The 12595-nt window shown below is 52.4% G+C and overlaps 1 protein-coding gene and 1 long non-coding RNA gene across 11 annotated transcripts in view; one reads left to right on the top strand and one right to left on the bottom strand.

The window, feature by feature from the left end:
• Positions 1–1665: 1665 nt before the first annotated feature.
• ITPR1 (inositol 1,4,5-trisphosphate receptor type 1) overlaps positions 1666–12595 on the top strand; it is a 260469-nt gene continuing 249539 nt past the window's right edge. For all 10 annotated transcript variants that reach the window (XM_016133138.2, XM_016133137.2, XM_016133135.2 and 7 more), the window contains exons 1-2: positions 1666–1910; positions 2715–2790. The gene's annotated coding sequence lies outside the window, so the exon portion shown is untranslated. The remainder of the gene's footprint in view (positions 1911–2714; positions 2791–12595) is intronic.
• LOC118601648 lies at positions 7912–12176 on the bottom strand. Its single transcript, XR_004950444.1, has 3 exons — positions 11905–12176; positions 8828–9007; positions 7912–8446 (listed from the first exon to the last, which is right to left on the bottom strand). It is a non-coding gene; the product is annotated as an uncharacterized LOC118601648 (long non-coding RNA).

Here is a 12595-nt window from a genome sequence, read left to right as displayed (position 1 = left end):
TTTTAAAAGTCCTTAGTAAGTTTTGATGAGATAAGGTACATAAAGAGCTCGGAATATTGTCTGGCACATGGCACGTCCCCAGTAAATGTCAATTGTTATTGTCGGCATCGTTACGCTGGTAATAGTTATTAGCTGTGGTGCTCCCTTAATTGGTTCCAGAAGTTTCGCAGGACTGTTGATGCCATAGCAAGCAATCCTGAAAGTGGAAAGTAGTCACAGTCAAGTGTTTTTCTCTCATGATGGAGAAACTGGGACAAAGAGATGACAATGACTTGCCCAAGGGCTCAGAGGCTGCTTCTAAAATGGGGAGGCCACTTAAGGCAGTGGTGACGGATTTCCCCAAAGACAGGGACTTACAAGCTGGGACTGGAAACCAGGCCGCACTACTTAATTCACGGTGTCGTCCTGGGAAATCGGGTAATTTCTGAGCCCTCGGCTGTGCACCTCTCACGTAGGGATAAAAACTAGGCCTAGGGTTGTTAAAACCCAGTAACACGACGCATGACAGGTGCATGCGGTCTGGGCTCAGTAAAATCAGTCTCCCCAATTATTACTGCTACTGTTGTTGAGGCAGACAGTGCCTGCCTGGGGTGCCGAGCGGCGTGTTGGCTCCCCACCGTGCCCCAGCGCCCGGCACCCAGCAGAGACACTCAGGAAATTCAGGAAATGTTTGAGGAGCGAATGCACATGATCTGAAGAAGGGAGCTCAGCCCTGCGCTCCATCCAAAAGCCGAGCCCGAGGCAACCCGGCGCCCGGAGCGCAGGTGCTTCTCGGCAATGGGCTGAAACCCACCTGATTCCCCGCGCCCCTGCGGGGGCTGCGCGAGGGCGCCCCGCCCGGGCGCGCACGCCATGCGGACGGCTCTCTCCCGAGCCCTGTTTTTCTGGTTTGTGGTTTATTTACTTAAGCATTTACAGCTCCCGGGAGCAGAGGGGCTGCCCGAAGCAGGGTCAGGCCCGAGGTCGCGGTCTGTGTTTACACTCTGTCTCCCCATCTCAGCGCTGACAAGTCAACACGGCTGCTCCGGTTGCGCGCGGGAGCGGGGGGCTCGCGCTCTCCACCCCCCGCCGGGCGAGGAGGGCACGCGCGGTCCGGGCCGGGGACGTGCTCCCGAGCCTGGGGCCCCGCTGGCGTGCACCGCGCTCCCAGGACTTAGTTTTCTGTGCAAACCCGAGCAGATTAAATAAAGACAACCTCGCACTTCTAATCCCTGACCGCAAACACTGCCGTTTCGGTGCCCCGGATTTCTGAAATTCTTGGCTCGGGACTCCAGGCAAGGGGGAGGAGGGTGCCAGCCTGTAAAAACTTCCAAAGCAGAAACCCGAGCCGCTCCCGCCCCCGGCTCCCAGCGACACCTGGACTCAAGGGAAGGGGAGCAGCTGGAGGAGGAGGGGCGTCCCCAAAGGTGGGGGCGCCCCCCAGGGGTGGCTCTGGGAGGTGGGTCCCAAGCCCGACCAGCTCTGGACTAGCAGCGGAGTTCAGAGCCGGAACGCCCCCCCACCGCCCCCGCCCGTGTCTATTTCGAGCCCAGCCCCGAGCCCAAGGGATTCTGGGACTTGTAGTCTGCCCCGCCGCCCCGGGCGCCGCCGCGACCCCGGGCCCGGACTACATTGCCCAGGGAGCCTCGCGGCCTATATAAGGCGCCTGGAGCCGCGTCCAAGTGCAGTAACCATGTGGCTGTGCTGCTGAGGCGCGTCCTCGGGCTCGCCGGGCGGGAGGCGAGGAGGAGGTGGTGCCGGAGGAGGAGGCGGAGGGTGGAGAGCGAAGCCACGCCGAGAGGTGGTGTGGGTGCTCCGCTCCCAGCCTAACGGAACGAGCTCCCACTTCGCGAGCATGGGACGACCCAGCCGTCGCTGAGCCCCCTCCGCGCCCTGCTCCCCCACACCGGCGTGGCTCCCCCGGCACCAAGGTAGCGGCTGCGGCCGGGCAGAGGGCGCGGGGAGTTGGTGCTGTCTCCCCCTCCCCCCGAAGCACAAGTTTTTGCCCCGCTCTCTGGGAGTTCTCGGTGGATTTGCAAGCACTTGCATGCATTGGGGGTTCTTTTCCTGAGAACATTTTTTTTTGGGGGGGTGCGGGGATTCATTTGAGGCGGAAAAAAAAAGAAAACATTCTCGACTCCAGTGACTGGCTTTAAGGGCTCTCAATGCTGGACCGGAATGGCATTCCCCCAAGTTGGAAACTGTTGCAGCAGCTGCAGGAAATAGGTTTTTTTTGGGGGGGGTGGGGTGGGTGAAGGGGGGGCGGGAGGCTTGTGGTTGTGGGGGTGTCACATGTGAGTCCGCCCAAGGAAACCGTCTTTCTTAAAATGTAGCCCTCCCTCGAGTCGCACGGTGGGGAGAATAATGCATGCTCGGGGCCCCGGTGGGGAGGGCGCCCAGGGACCGGAGGGCACCGGGGAGCGCTGAGCGTGGACGGAGCTCGCGCCCGGGGAGGGTGCGGGCTTGCGACGCTCGGCCTCCGCTGCGGGAAGCGAGTGCTTCGGGATCCGCCGGGCGCGTTGCAGGCTGGCGTGTGCCCAGCCTCACTTGTCGGTTACTTGGTGGAAGTAAGTACGCGAAGTTACCTGTGCTCCGCCCACGTGATCCCACCAAACTGCCTGTCAGCTGGGGTGGGGGGCGGGGGAGGGCTCTCCAGGAAGGAGGTTAAAGGAGGTGGAAGCGTGAAATCTGGAGCATAGTTGGTCTCACGCGCAGTCTCCTTTCTGAATCCTTAGGAGCCGACGACAGAGGAGCAGGATTCGCACCGCTGGCCGGGCGGGCTCTGGCGCCAGAGAGCCTGGCGAGGGTCAGGTGAGTGTGGGAGCCTGCGCGCTGCCCTCAGTCATGAGTTTTTGCCTTAAACCTGTTTCAAGTCCTTTCTCACGGGCCATGGAGATGGGGAGTTGGAAACCCCATGGCTGAGTCCCGAGATCTTACTGCCTCCCGTGAGCAGGGGCCAGTCCTGCTCAGCTTTTTTGGCCGAGGCTCTGGCCGGAAACAGCTCGAAGGGTTAGGAGAGGAGGGAGGGGGAAAGCCATTAAACTAAGCAATGAAAGGGGTGCCCACTGGCCCACTGAGAATTGAACTTGCCAGGAAGCATGCCGATGACTTAAATTGTGAAGGATGCAGTGCATTTCATCTGCCAAGATATGTAAGCAGAAATCAACCGCTTTCCTTGTTCAAAAATAGTCACTTTCTTTTTTCTTCCTGTGAACGTGTGTTTAATCAGAGTGGGATGGGCTGCAAGAAATGAAAGTGGTTGCTGGCGAATTGAAAGAATTAGAACTTTAAAAAGGGAAGTTAGTTCTCAAAGCATAAGATGGTAGCACCCAGCCCTTGGCCTCAAGCCATCTGAATGTCAGGCGATGTGACGGGTCCCTGTTGCTTAGGTGGCTGCCGTAGGGTGTGAGGCGAGGGCAGCAGGTATCTGTAAACACAAACAGCTCCCATTTTTTTTCCCCCCAAAATGGGCAGACTGCGCTTTAAGAAAGGGAGGCTTCAACAAGTGTACGTACACTCCCATTGCTGCCGGTTCGGCATCAAGTTTTTTTCTTCCGAAATGGTCAGGAACAGGGTAAACAACGGGGTAACGGGGGCCGGGTATTAGGAACTTCTACAACATCCTAAATATTTAGCTGTTCCCTGGGCTACAATCTTTGGGCTTTTCTAATTAGAGAAGAAAAGCCAGACACTTCGTTATAGTGGTCTAGTGCTTTTGTTTCCTGCTGATAAGGTCCTCAGGAGCGTGGGTGGGTTGGGAAGCATTTGGATGTGTGAGGTCTAGCTCCTCGTTGGAGTTCTAGTGACTCGCCTTGCTTAGTGGGCACTCAAAAGGCCACGGATTGGGCTCCTTCCCCCTTTTCTGAGTAAGCCGTCGGGCAGGAGAAATTGGTCCATGGACTCTTCTCCAATCGGTTGCTCAAAATAAAACTTAGACATGAAGTACTTGTAAACCTGTTCCAGAGCCGTCTGTCACAGATACCCTGGGAGTCAGGTACGGGGGTAGAGGCCGAGGTGCAGAGAGTGAAATCACTTGCCCACGACCTGGCGCAGAGTGGAAGCCAGGTGTAACCACAGGCCGTGGGGCTTCTCTCTGACCCCAGATGCACCTGAGTTGGGGGTGGTGGTGAAGCAGCAGTTAGGAAAAATGATCAGCTTGTTGCTGTTGATGAGATAACTCTTGCTTATGTCCCAGCGATGAGGAATGACCAGCACTTACCTTGATGTGGGCAGGAAACGGTGCAGCTGCAGGTGTGGGGATATTTGAGGAGGCGTTAGGTGTGATTCTGAGTTTGTTTTGGAAAGTTGTGTGCCAAACGCCTGAATGAGAGTAAAAAAAAAAAAAAAATAACCATAAGGAACATCGTCTGAGTCTAGCCTCAGGTTCGACTCACACCTGAAATCCATCCTAATCATCTACATCAAGGCACCTGGACAGGTTAAAGGAATCAGGCAGCCCCCATCTGAATAATTTGGAAGTTTAGGTCACACTGAGTCTGAAATGTCGAAATCTTTTCATGTACCTTTGCTTTGTGGCCTGTTGTGCAGAGCACTTTTTTTTTTCATTTTGTACGTGGACGTGTGTGTGTGTGTGTGTGTGTGTGTGTGTGTAAAGTACAACTTGCTCTTTGAATAATTGAAATCAGCAGAAGATCCTATCAAGAGTCCCTTCTTATCAGGCGAGGGAAGCTCGGCGTGCTCTAACTGGATCAGTTACACCTGACCTCCACTTCGAGCCCCTTGGAAGCGGTTGGGGTCGCGTGTTACCCACATCAACAAAGTGGCGTCCTCTGGAGGAACAAGAGATGGAATGGTTGCTTAGAGAAGTAGGCGAAGCCAACGAGACACATCTGTTTCCTTTTTCCTCAAAAGTTTTCATCCAGGGAATAAGGAAGACCAGGGCATTAAAGTGTGTGTGCGAGAGGAAACTTCTAATCCAACGGTATTTCTCTGACTTCCAGAGAAAAACATCACGTGGCTTTTTTGCTCACTTATAAATGATCTCATGGAAACTGTCTGATTTCTTTACAAGCAGCTCTTAAAAAACAAACCGAAGTGAAACAACAAACACCAAATATGAACAACAGAAGAAACAACAAAAACAAATAAAAGTGGGCCTGGAGTTAGGTTTCTAGGTCAGGCTGTCTTTGGACCCATCTAATTAAGGCGTCTACACAAGGCCAGCGTCCCATCTTGTTTGCCGTTGGTTTGATCTTTTAAAATAAAACACATTGCATTCGCGGGCTCTGTATTAACTGGAAATGCATGCAATATTTTAGTGCGCTTCTGCCGTTTTAAGTTTTTGCATGAAATTAATTACGTTGAAGTCGGTGACGTGACCGACGTGATTTTTATGAGTTCTCCCAGTCGTGATAGTGTCTGTTCTGAGGTTACTGCTAATGAGGATGAGCCGGAAAGACACGGAAAAACAGCATGTATCACGCCGCCTCTCACTGAGCTGTGTCCGAGTTCTTCCCTACACTGGACGTAGTTTAAGGCATTCGTTGTGATCAATCTATTCGAGACATTCTGGTCACCGCTGAAAGTTTTACGGTTCAAGTCTTTATTGCTTCATTGAGCACTTTCTTTGTGCCGGGCTGTGGTCTGGCTCCCGGGGGCACGGTGATGAAAGCCCTGTGCCCAAGAGGCTTGACTCCTCGTTGGGGGTGGGGGGGAGGCAGCCAGGATAAATGAGCATGTATACAGCAGGACAGGTGGTCAGTGTGATGGAGAGGAGCAACGCAGCGGGAGGGGGAGCAGAAGGCGAGGGCAGGGGAGGATGTGGAGGAGTCGGAGCCCTCGCGGCCGTCGGTGGGAGTGTGAAATGGGGCGGCCGCTGTGGAAGACAGTGTGGCGCCGCCTCGGGAAATCTTGTGTAAAATTACCAGACGCAGTTCCACCTCTGGGTGTCTATCCGTGAGTATAGAAGGTAGGGCCGAGAATGGCTCATTTGTACAGTCACGCTGCCAGCGGCATTATCCACAGGAGCCAAAAGGCGTAAACAGCCCAAGTGCCCACTGGCAGGGGATGGATCAGCCAAATGCGCTCCCTCCGGACAGGGGCATTCGGCCTTAAAAAGCAAGGAAATTCTGACCCATGCTACAACATGGATGAAGCGTGACAACATCGTGCTAAGTGGAAGGAGCCAGAAAAGACAGACGGACAAGTGGTGTGTGTTCCACTTTACGCGGGGTCCCTAGAGCGATCAAACCCACAGGCACGGTGGAATAGTGTCGTGGGTGTGTGTGGGGTGACGGGAGTTTGTGTAAGGGGTACAGGGGTTCACTTTGGAAAGATGAAGAAGTTCTGGAAATGGATGGTGGTGAAGGTTCTACAACACTGTGAATGTACTTGATGCCACTGAATTGTACACTTAAAAATGGTTAAAATGGTAAACATTATGTATGTATATTTTGCCACCAAAAAGAGAAAAACAATGACAAGAAAACAGGGTACAGGGGCTCCAGGAGCACCCAGGTGAGGGGGGCAGGACTGGGGAGGGCTCATTAGCCTCGTGCCTTTGAGCAGAGACCTGAGGGGAGTGAGCGGGTTGACCATGCGGCCTCTGGGGGAGAGGGTGTCCCAGGGGGCCAGGGCAGCAAGAGCAGCAGAGGGAGGGCGCTCAGCATTCAGGTGGGAGAGGGGGTCGAGGTCGGGCTGTGCAGGTGTTTGCAGGTAAGCAATGATGCATTTCCCCGAGGATCGCTAAGCTCGCGGGATGCTCAGAGTGGTTCTCACCATCACGGAACTGTGTCATCCTTTCTGAAGAGACTGGCAGGGACGTCAGGATCCCCACCCAGATTGGAACTTTTTGGGAGGTGAAGCCCAGTTCCCAGACTCTGTGGTTAACCACACGAGCTACCTGGGATTGTCATTCCCTTCAGTTAGACAGGAATCCTCTGATGGATAGGCAGGCCTGTGGTTGGCTCAACAGCCAATTCTAAGAACCGGCTGGTATTCCTATGGGTTGATCTTCATCGCAAACCTGGGCCTCACGGTCTTATTTCAAGGAGCTACACGAGAAGGCCTCCAGCTCGCATTACCCTTGGGGAGTACGAAGTTCAAGACAAATGATTCTGAGAGCTGAAGTGGACCCTTCCATGTATATAAATTTATAACAAGCCTATGTTATAGTCGTTACTTATTGCATATGATGTGCATAGTCAGTCATACAGATAAGCAACAAAATAAAGCCAGTCACCCCCAATCCCGCCTTCCAAGATCAGGGTTTAGACCCCCCCTCGTGAAAATCGTGTGCATATTCTATTTCATAAAAGGCCTCGCACAGCACCTCCTGCCTGGCACCTCATCTTTGCACTCTGTCCTGAATACTTTTTCTTGTTAATAAATAGACATCTGCATCTTCATTTTCCTGAAGGTGGCTGTACTTTTGATGGGATTTCATTTGAGTGATGACATTTATGGAATTACTACAGTAAAAATGTATTATTCAGGTTCCATCACCATCACAGAGGCCCGTTTTTCCTATTTATACTGTTTTTTCAAGATAACTAAATGGAAGATAAAGCACTATTCAGACGTTAGCTATCTTAGGACAGGGGTAAAGCCTAGTAATTATTCATTTAAACACAACATTTCTCATTTCTTCTTCAAAGCGACCTAACCCTGTGAGGACTCGGGGCCAGACACTGTTCTGTCTGTTTGCACTTACACAGAAAACTTTACTATAGAAAATTTGGGGCATGCTGCCCAGGGTAGAGATGTCGGTAATGAGCCCCTCCCTCCCTGCTCCTCCTCACCCTCCACGATGAATGGCTCACGGCGCATCCGCCCCCTCGTACACTCTCCCGTCGTCCCGGGTGGCTTTGAGGCCAGTCCCAGACATGCTATTGCATCCCGCATTTGTGTGCCTATCTCTAGTATCAGGGTTCTTTTTTTAAAAAAACATAATCACAATCCTATTGCCTTATCAAGAAAAAACAAATTTTTCATAGTCCTCATTTCCTTTTATAAAGATATAAGTACTATATAAACATGCATATTTAACAGTTTGGGTTAGGATTCGAAGAAAGTCAATGCATTACAAGTGGTTGGTGTGTCTTAATGTATATGTTTCCTATTACACCTGTTTTTTTTTTTTTTTTTTTCCCGTACATTTTTCTTTGGTTGTTATTGAAGACACTGGGTGACTTGTTTGTCCACAGTTTGGATTTGGCTGACTGCATCCATGTGGCATAGTTGAACATGTTCCTCTCTGTGTGTCCTCTGGATGTATTGTAACTGGATGTACATAGATTTAGAGGTCTGAGACTAGTCAAGTTCTTTTTCCTTTTTTGGCCCAGTCCATTTGGTGAACTTTATTCAGGGGAGCGTATGCTGTATGTTACACCTGGACACGTCTTCTTGTGATCCTAGTACCCGTCGATGCTCAGGCCCTCGATCCATCACCTCATTTGTAGTCGCAAAACTCCTAATTCTATTTTTCCTTCTTATTAGCTGGAATCATCTATAAAAAGAAGTTTTCTCCACTTAGTTTTTGGTTTTCTGGGATGTAGTTCCTATAAGAAAGATAGGACTAGTACTCGAATCTATCTTTTACTAGTTTTCAAAAATAAGGAGTTGATTCTCTAACATGATCCCTGGAAATGGTTCTTAACTGGGGGATATTGGGCAATATCTGGGGGGAGGGCGATAATGGCCCCCAAGGGTTACAGGCCGAGGATGCTGCTAAACAGTCTACAACTCACTGCATAGCCCCCCAGCACACCACGTTATTCCAGACACCATCGGCGCCCCTGCTGAGACACCCACGATGACCAGCGGGTGTGTGCTTTTGTTAGTATCATTACGAACTCAGATTTAAACATATTTTGTCTGTTTCACTTACCGATGTTCAAGTTGTTCATCTTTGCTCAGTGAGAGAGAAAGGCTCTTCAGGAGGATTCAAAGGCCCAGCCCCAGTAGTCTTGGGTTCCTTTCTTGCTTCAGTATGACAGGATATTCCAGGCTCATCTGCATTTCTTGTCCCAGACCTGGAGTCGGCCTTTTTCTCTAAGGAACCTTAGTTCTTTTGAGCGAGAAATGGCATTTAGAGACCTCTGCTCAGGGCCGAGCAGGTATTACTGTCATTCTCCTCATACAGGTCAGAGAACAGAAAGAAAACTTAAAAACCAAACATTTTTAATGAAAGCTTTTCCAAAATGCAATTGACACATCCTTGCCGTTTTAAAAGGAATTCTGAGCATACTCTTAACTTTTTAATTTGGTCTCAGTTTTTGCCTTAGTATATTGGAGCTAAGACAGAGTGCTCCCTGGTTTAGCAGGAAGGCTGCTGACAGGCTTTTAAAACTTCGCGGTAACCCATTAACAGGTCGTGACATCAATTTAATGTGTCTTGGTCAGTGGTTTTTTTAATGCCTGGACTAGAATAAAAAATATCAAAGTACATAGAATGGATACTTAAAAAGAACTGTGTACATTGCAACAACGTTTCTTATTCATTCATTTCTTCAGTCATCCATCCTCCTCCCTCCCCGCCCCACTGCCCCTCCCACACACACACCCTTCTCTGTCTCTCTCTCAACATTGGATGGTTAAGTTTAGTGTATTTCTTACTGTGGGTTTTGCAGTCCGAAGTTTGAGAAGCATTCTCCTACATCCTTGCCACCCCATCTGTGGTCACCAGACCAGCCTCACTGGCTTCAGCGGGGAGTGTGTTAGCTATGCAGACTCCCAGGCCGCACCCCAGACCCACCGAACCAGAACCTGCATTTTAGCAAGAGCCCAGGGGATTCTTACACCTGCGGAAGTGTGAGAAGACTTGTACTGGAGGATGCTTGGCCTTGTGCCTTTTCAGTACTTATTTTTGTGGTTACTGCGTCTCTTTGTGGCTGGCTCTCACCTGTTGAAACTGACCTCCGAACCTCCCCCAGCCGCCCTCTCATTTCCAGTTAAGTGAAAAGGCAGATTGAATCACCAGCCTGAGGTGAGAGGCTGCGGGTCTGGCAGGGTTCTCTCTGGTATACTTACATTTGGGGGTGCTGTTATTGGCTGTTCAGATAGAGGTAGAAAGAGACCAAAAGCTACCTCTGGAATCTACTTAGGGTTGTGAAGTCCCAGACATAAACAAAGCTGCATTGGGACCTGCTGTTGTCAGACACTTTGGGGAACTTGTGTTTTATGATCCCGCGGATCAGCAGAACTTCTGGACTGCTTTGTATAATGTTCCTCATCAGAAAATGATGACCGCGAGAAGGAGTATCACTAGTCTCTCAAGTTCCTCGGTGTTTATTTGCTTCTCGGGAAGAGCTTTATCTGGGAACTGATTTGCTTTGCAAAAAAAAAAAAAAAAAATTTAAAAGCATCCGCGTGCGCTCTGTCACGCTTCCAGGCGGAAGACGCGGGTACACGTGGGCTTGGGGACGTTCGTTTACGTGCGCCGGCGTGTGCGTGCGGCCACGTTCTGTCTCCACGCCGTCACACGCGCCGTCATTGCTGCCGCTGGGCCCCTCCTCGCCCCGTCTGCATCCGCCTTGCCCAATCCTGGCATTGCCAGCCCAGATGCTTCCTCTCCTGCGGAGCCTTCCCCGACACCTGGAAATCTGTCCTTCAGAACCCCGCGGCACCCTCTTTTCCTCCTGGGCCTTTCCGATTTTTGACCCGCACGAGGACCCGACACGTCGAAAGGGCTCGCGAAACATTCGTCGAATCAAGTTGCTCATCTGCGTGTGTGCTCCGCCTTCGAAAGGCCGTAGGCTGCTTCTCAGATGAATCTTAATTTTTCGTGCCGCTCTCTCCTGCTTCGACGTTTCTCGAACGGGCGCATTGCCTCGAAAAGCCCCCTTTGCTGTGGAGAGCAAAGGGGGGCGCTGCGTAGACATGTTTGAGCCCGTGCCTGTTGGTAGCCTTTGAGATGTTGGTCTTGGGGGGCGGGCGGTAGGCTCGGGAGATGGTCGAGTGTTACTGAGAGCGGCGGGGGTGAGAGTTAGCTGGCGAGACAGAGCTGCTCGCGGGCCGCGACCGCATCGCCCTGCCGGGCCGCGGGCCCCTGAGGACGGACCGCGCCGCCTGCTGCTTGAGCACAGGCGAAACGTGGGCCATCTGTGTGCCTGTTTCCTCTTCTGCAGAACAGGTGTGAACATACCTGCTTCGAGTCGTAGCCGCCAAGCCGCAGAATAACAAACGCCAGCAGAGGTCCAAGTGCACGGAACCAAAACTACGTTCTAGAACAGTGGTCCTCAGCCGGGGGCGATTTTGACATCCGGGGTGGAGGGGGGGGTGGCGGCGGGGGGAGTCATTTGGCAGTGTCTAGGGACACTTCTTTTGGCCCCGCCGAGGGGGGAGGGTGCTCCTGGCATCTAGTGGGTGGAGGCCAGGAATGCTGCCAAACCTCCTACAACACACACACCTGTCCCCACAGCAAACAGTGATCTGTCCCCAAACATCAGTCGCCCGGAGCTTGAGGAACCCTGTTCTGGAGTGCCTTCCCCAGATTTGGCAAGACTTTTATCCTTTCCTGGGGATCTTAACCTGACTTGACTTGCTGGTACTTTTGGTTGTGTGTGTGTGGGGGGGGGGGCCAGGGAGCGGGGACCGGGGGAGGTCAGGCTGTGGGGAGAGGGCTATCTCCTGAGGCTGGGGCTGACTTTAACTTTTTAAAAACACAAACACCCTCCCCAGCCCCCAAGCGCTGGCCTCAGTTCCTCGAGCCCCGTGGTCTATCTTTTGGCCACTAATCAGCTGTGCGATCTCCAAGAAATCACTCAGAGTTTTGTTGTTGTTTGCTTTTCTGCATACAACATGAGGGATGTGCGCTAAACGATATCCACCCACCAATGTCAGGTCTCTGGGCTGCCAGCTCCGAGCCCTGGGCGGGCGCCTCTTACGCTGGCCTCGAGCAGGAGGCGCGGGAGCACGCGGCGGTACTGACGTCTTTTCTGAGAAATAGCTGTGTAAAGAACATACCTGCTTTCAGGAGAGGTCTGTAGCAGACGTACTTGTGGACAGGCCGGTTGGTTATCTCTGCGTGTGGGTGTTCACCTCTCGTGTGTCTAATGGTCCCACTCTGCACTTGCCCAAGTACAACCGCTCTTTCCGAGATTGTCACAGAGGATTGCCCCAGAGGGCCCTGCTCGAAGTCGAGACTTCTGCATTGGTGACTTCCTTTGGGACTGACTGAAAACGAAAGCAGAACGTGACTTTCTAGGCTCTGAGAGAAGGGCTCTTCGCAACAGCGTTTGTCTCTTGGTGGGGACAAACTGCGTGCTGAGGGCACGAGGAAGCCGGTGTGCAGGGTGGGGGTGGGGAATGGGGGGCCGGCCGGCGTCCAGCTCGGAAACGTGCTGCTCATCCTCGGTTCGCAGTAAAGATGGGGTCATCGAGCGTCCCTGCTCACAGGAAGTTCCAGAGTTAACAGTGAGCATCTCCGGGAACAGACGCAGAGAGAACCTTTCCCCTGCTCTCGGAGGGGTCCACCGGGAGTGTGGTGGGTTCCCCCTCCTGCGTTCCCAGCCGTGTTACCATATAAGTACCTGGGCCAGGGCTCCTGGGGAGGCGTCGTGGGGAGGCCGGTGCTACTTGGAGGGGGTGGAGTGTCCTTGGCCTCTGGCCAGGAGAGCCTTCCAGCGCCGGCAGCTCCTCCTCTCTCTGGGCTTGG

This window comes from Rousettus aegyptiacus, unplaced genomic scaffold (assembly GCF_014176215.1).
Source record: "Rousettus aegyptiacus isolate mRouAeg1 unplaced genomic scaffold, mRouAeg1.p scaffold_m13_p_4, whole genome shotgun sequence".
Classification (NCBI taxonomy): domain Eukaryota; kingdom Metazoa; phylum Chordata; class Mammalia; order Chiroptera; family Pteropodidae; genus Rousettus; species Rousettus aegyptiacus.
The sequence above is the reverse complement of the archived record's forward strand: the minus strand, read 5'-3'. Positions and strand labels throughout refer to the sequence as shown.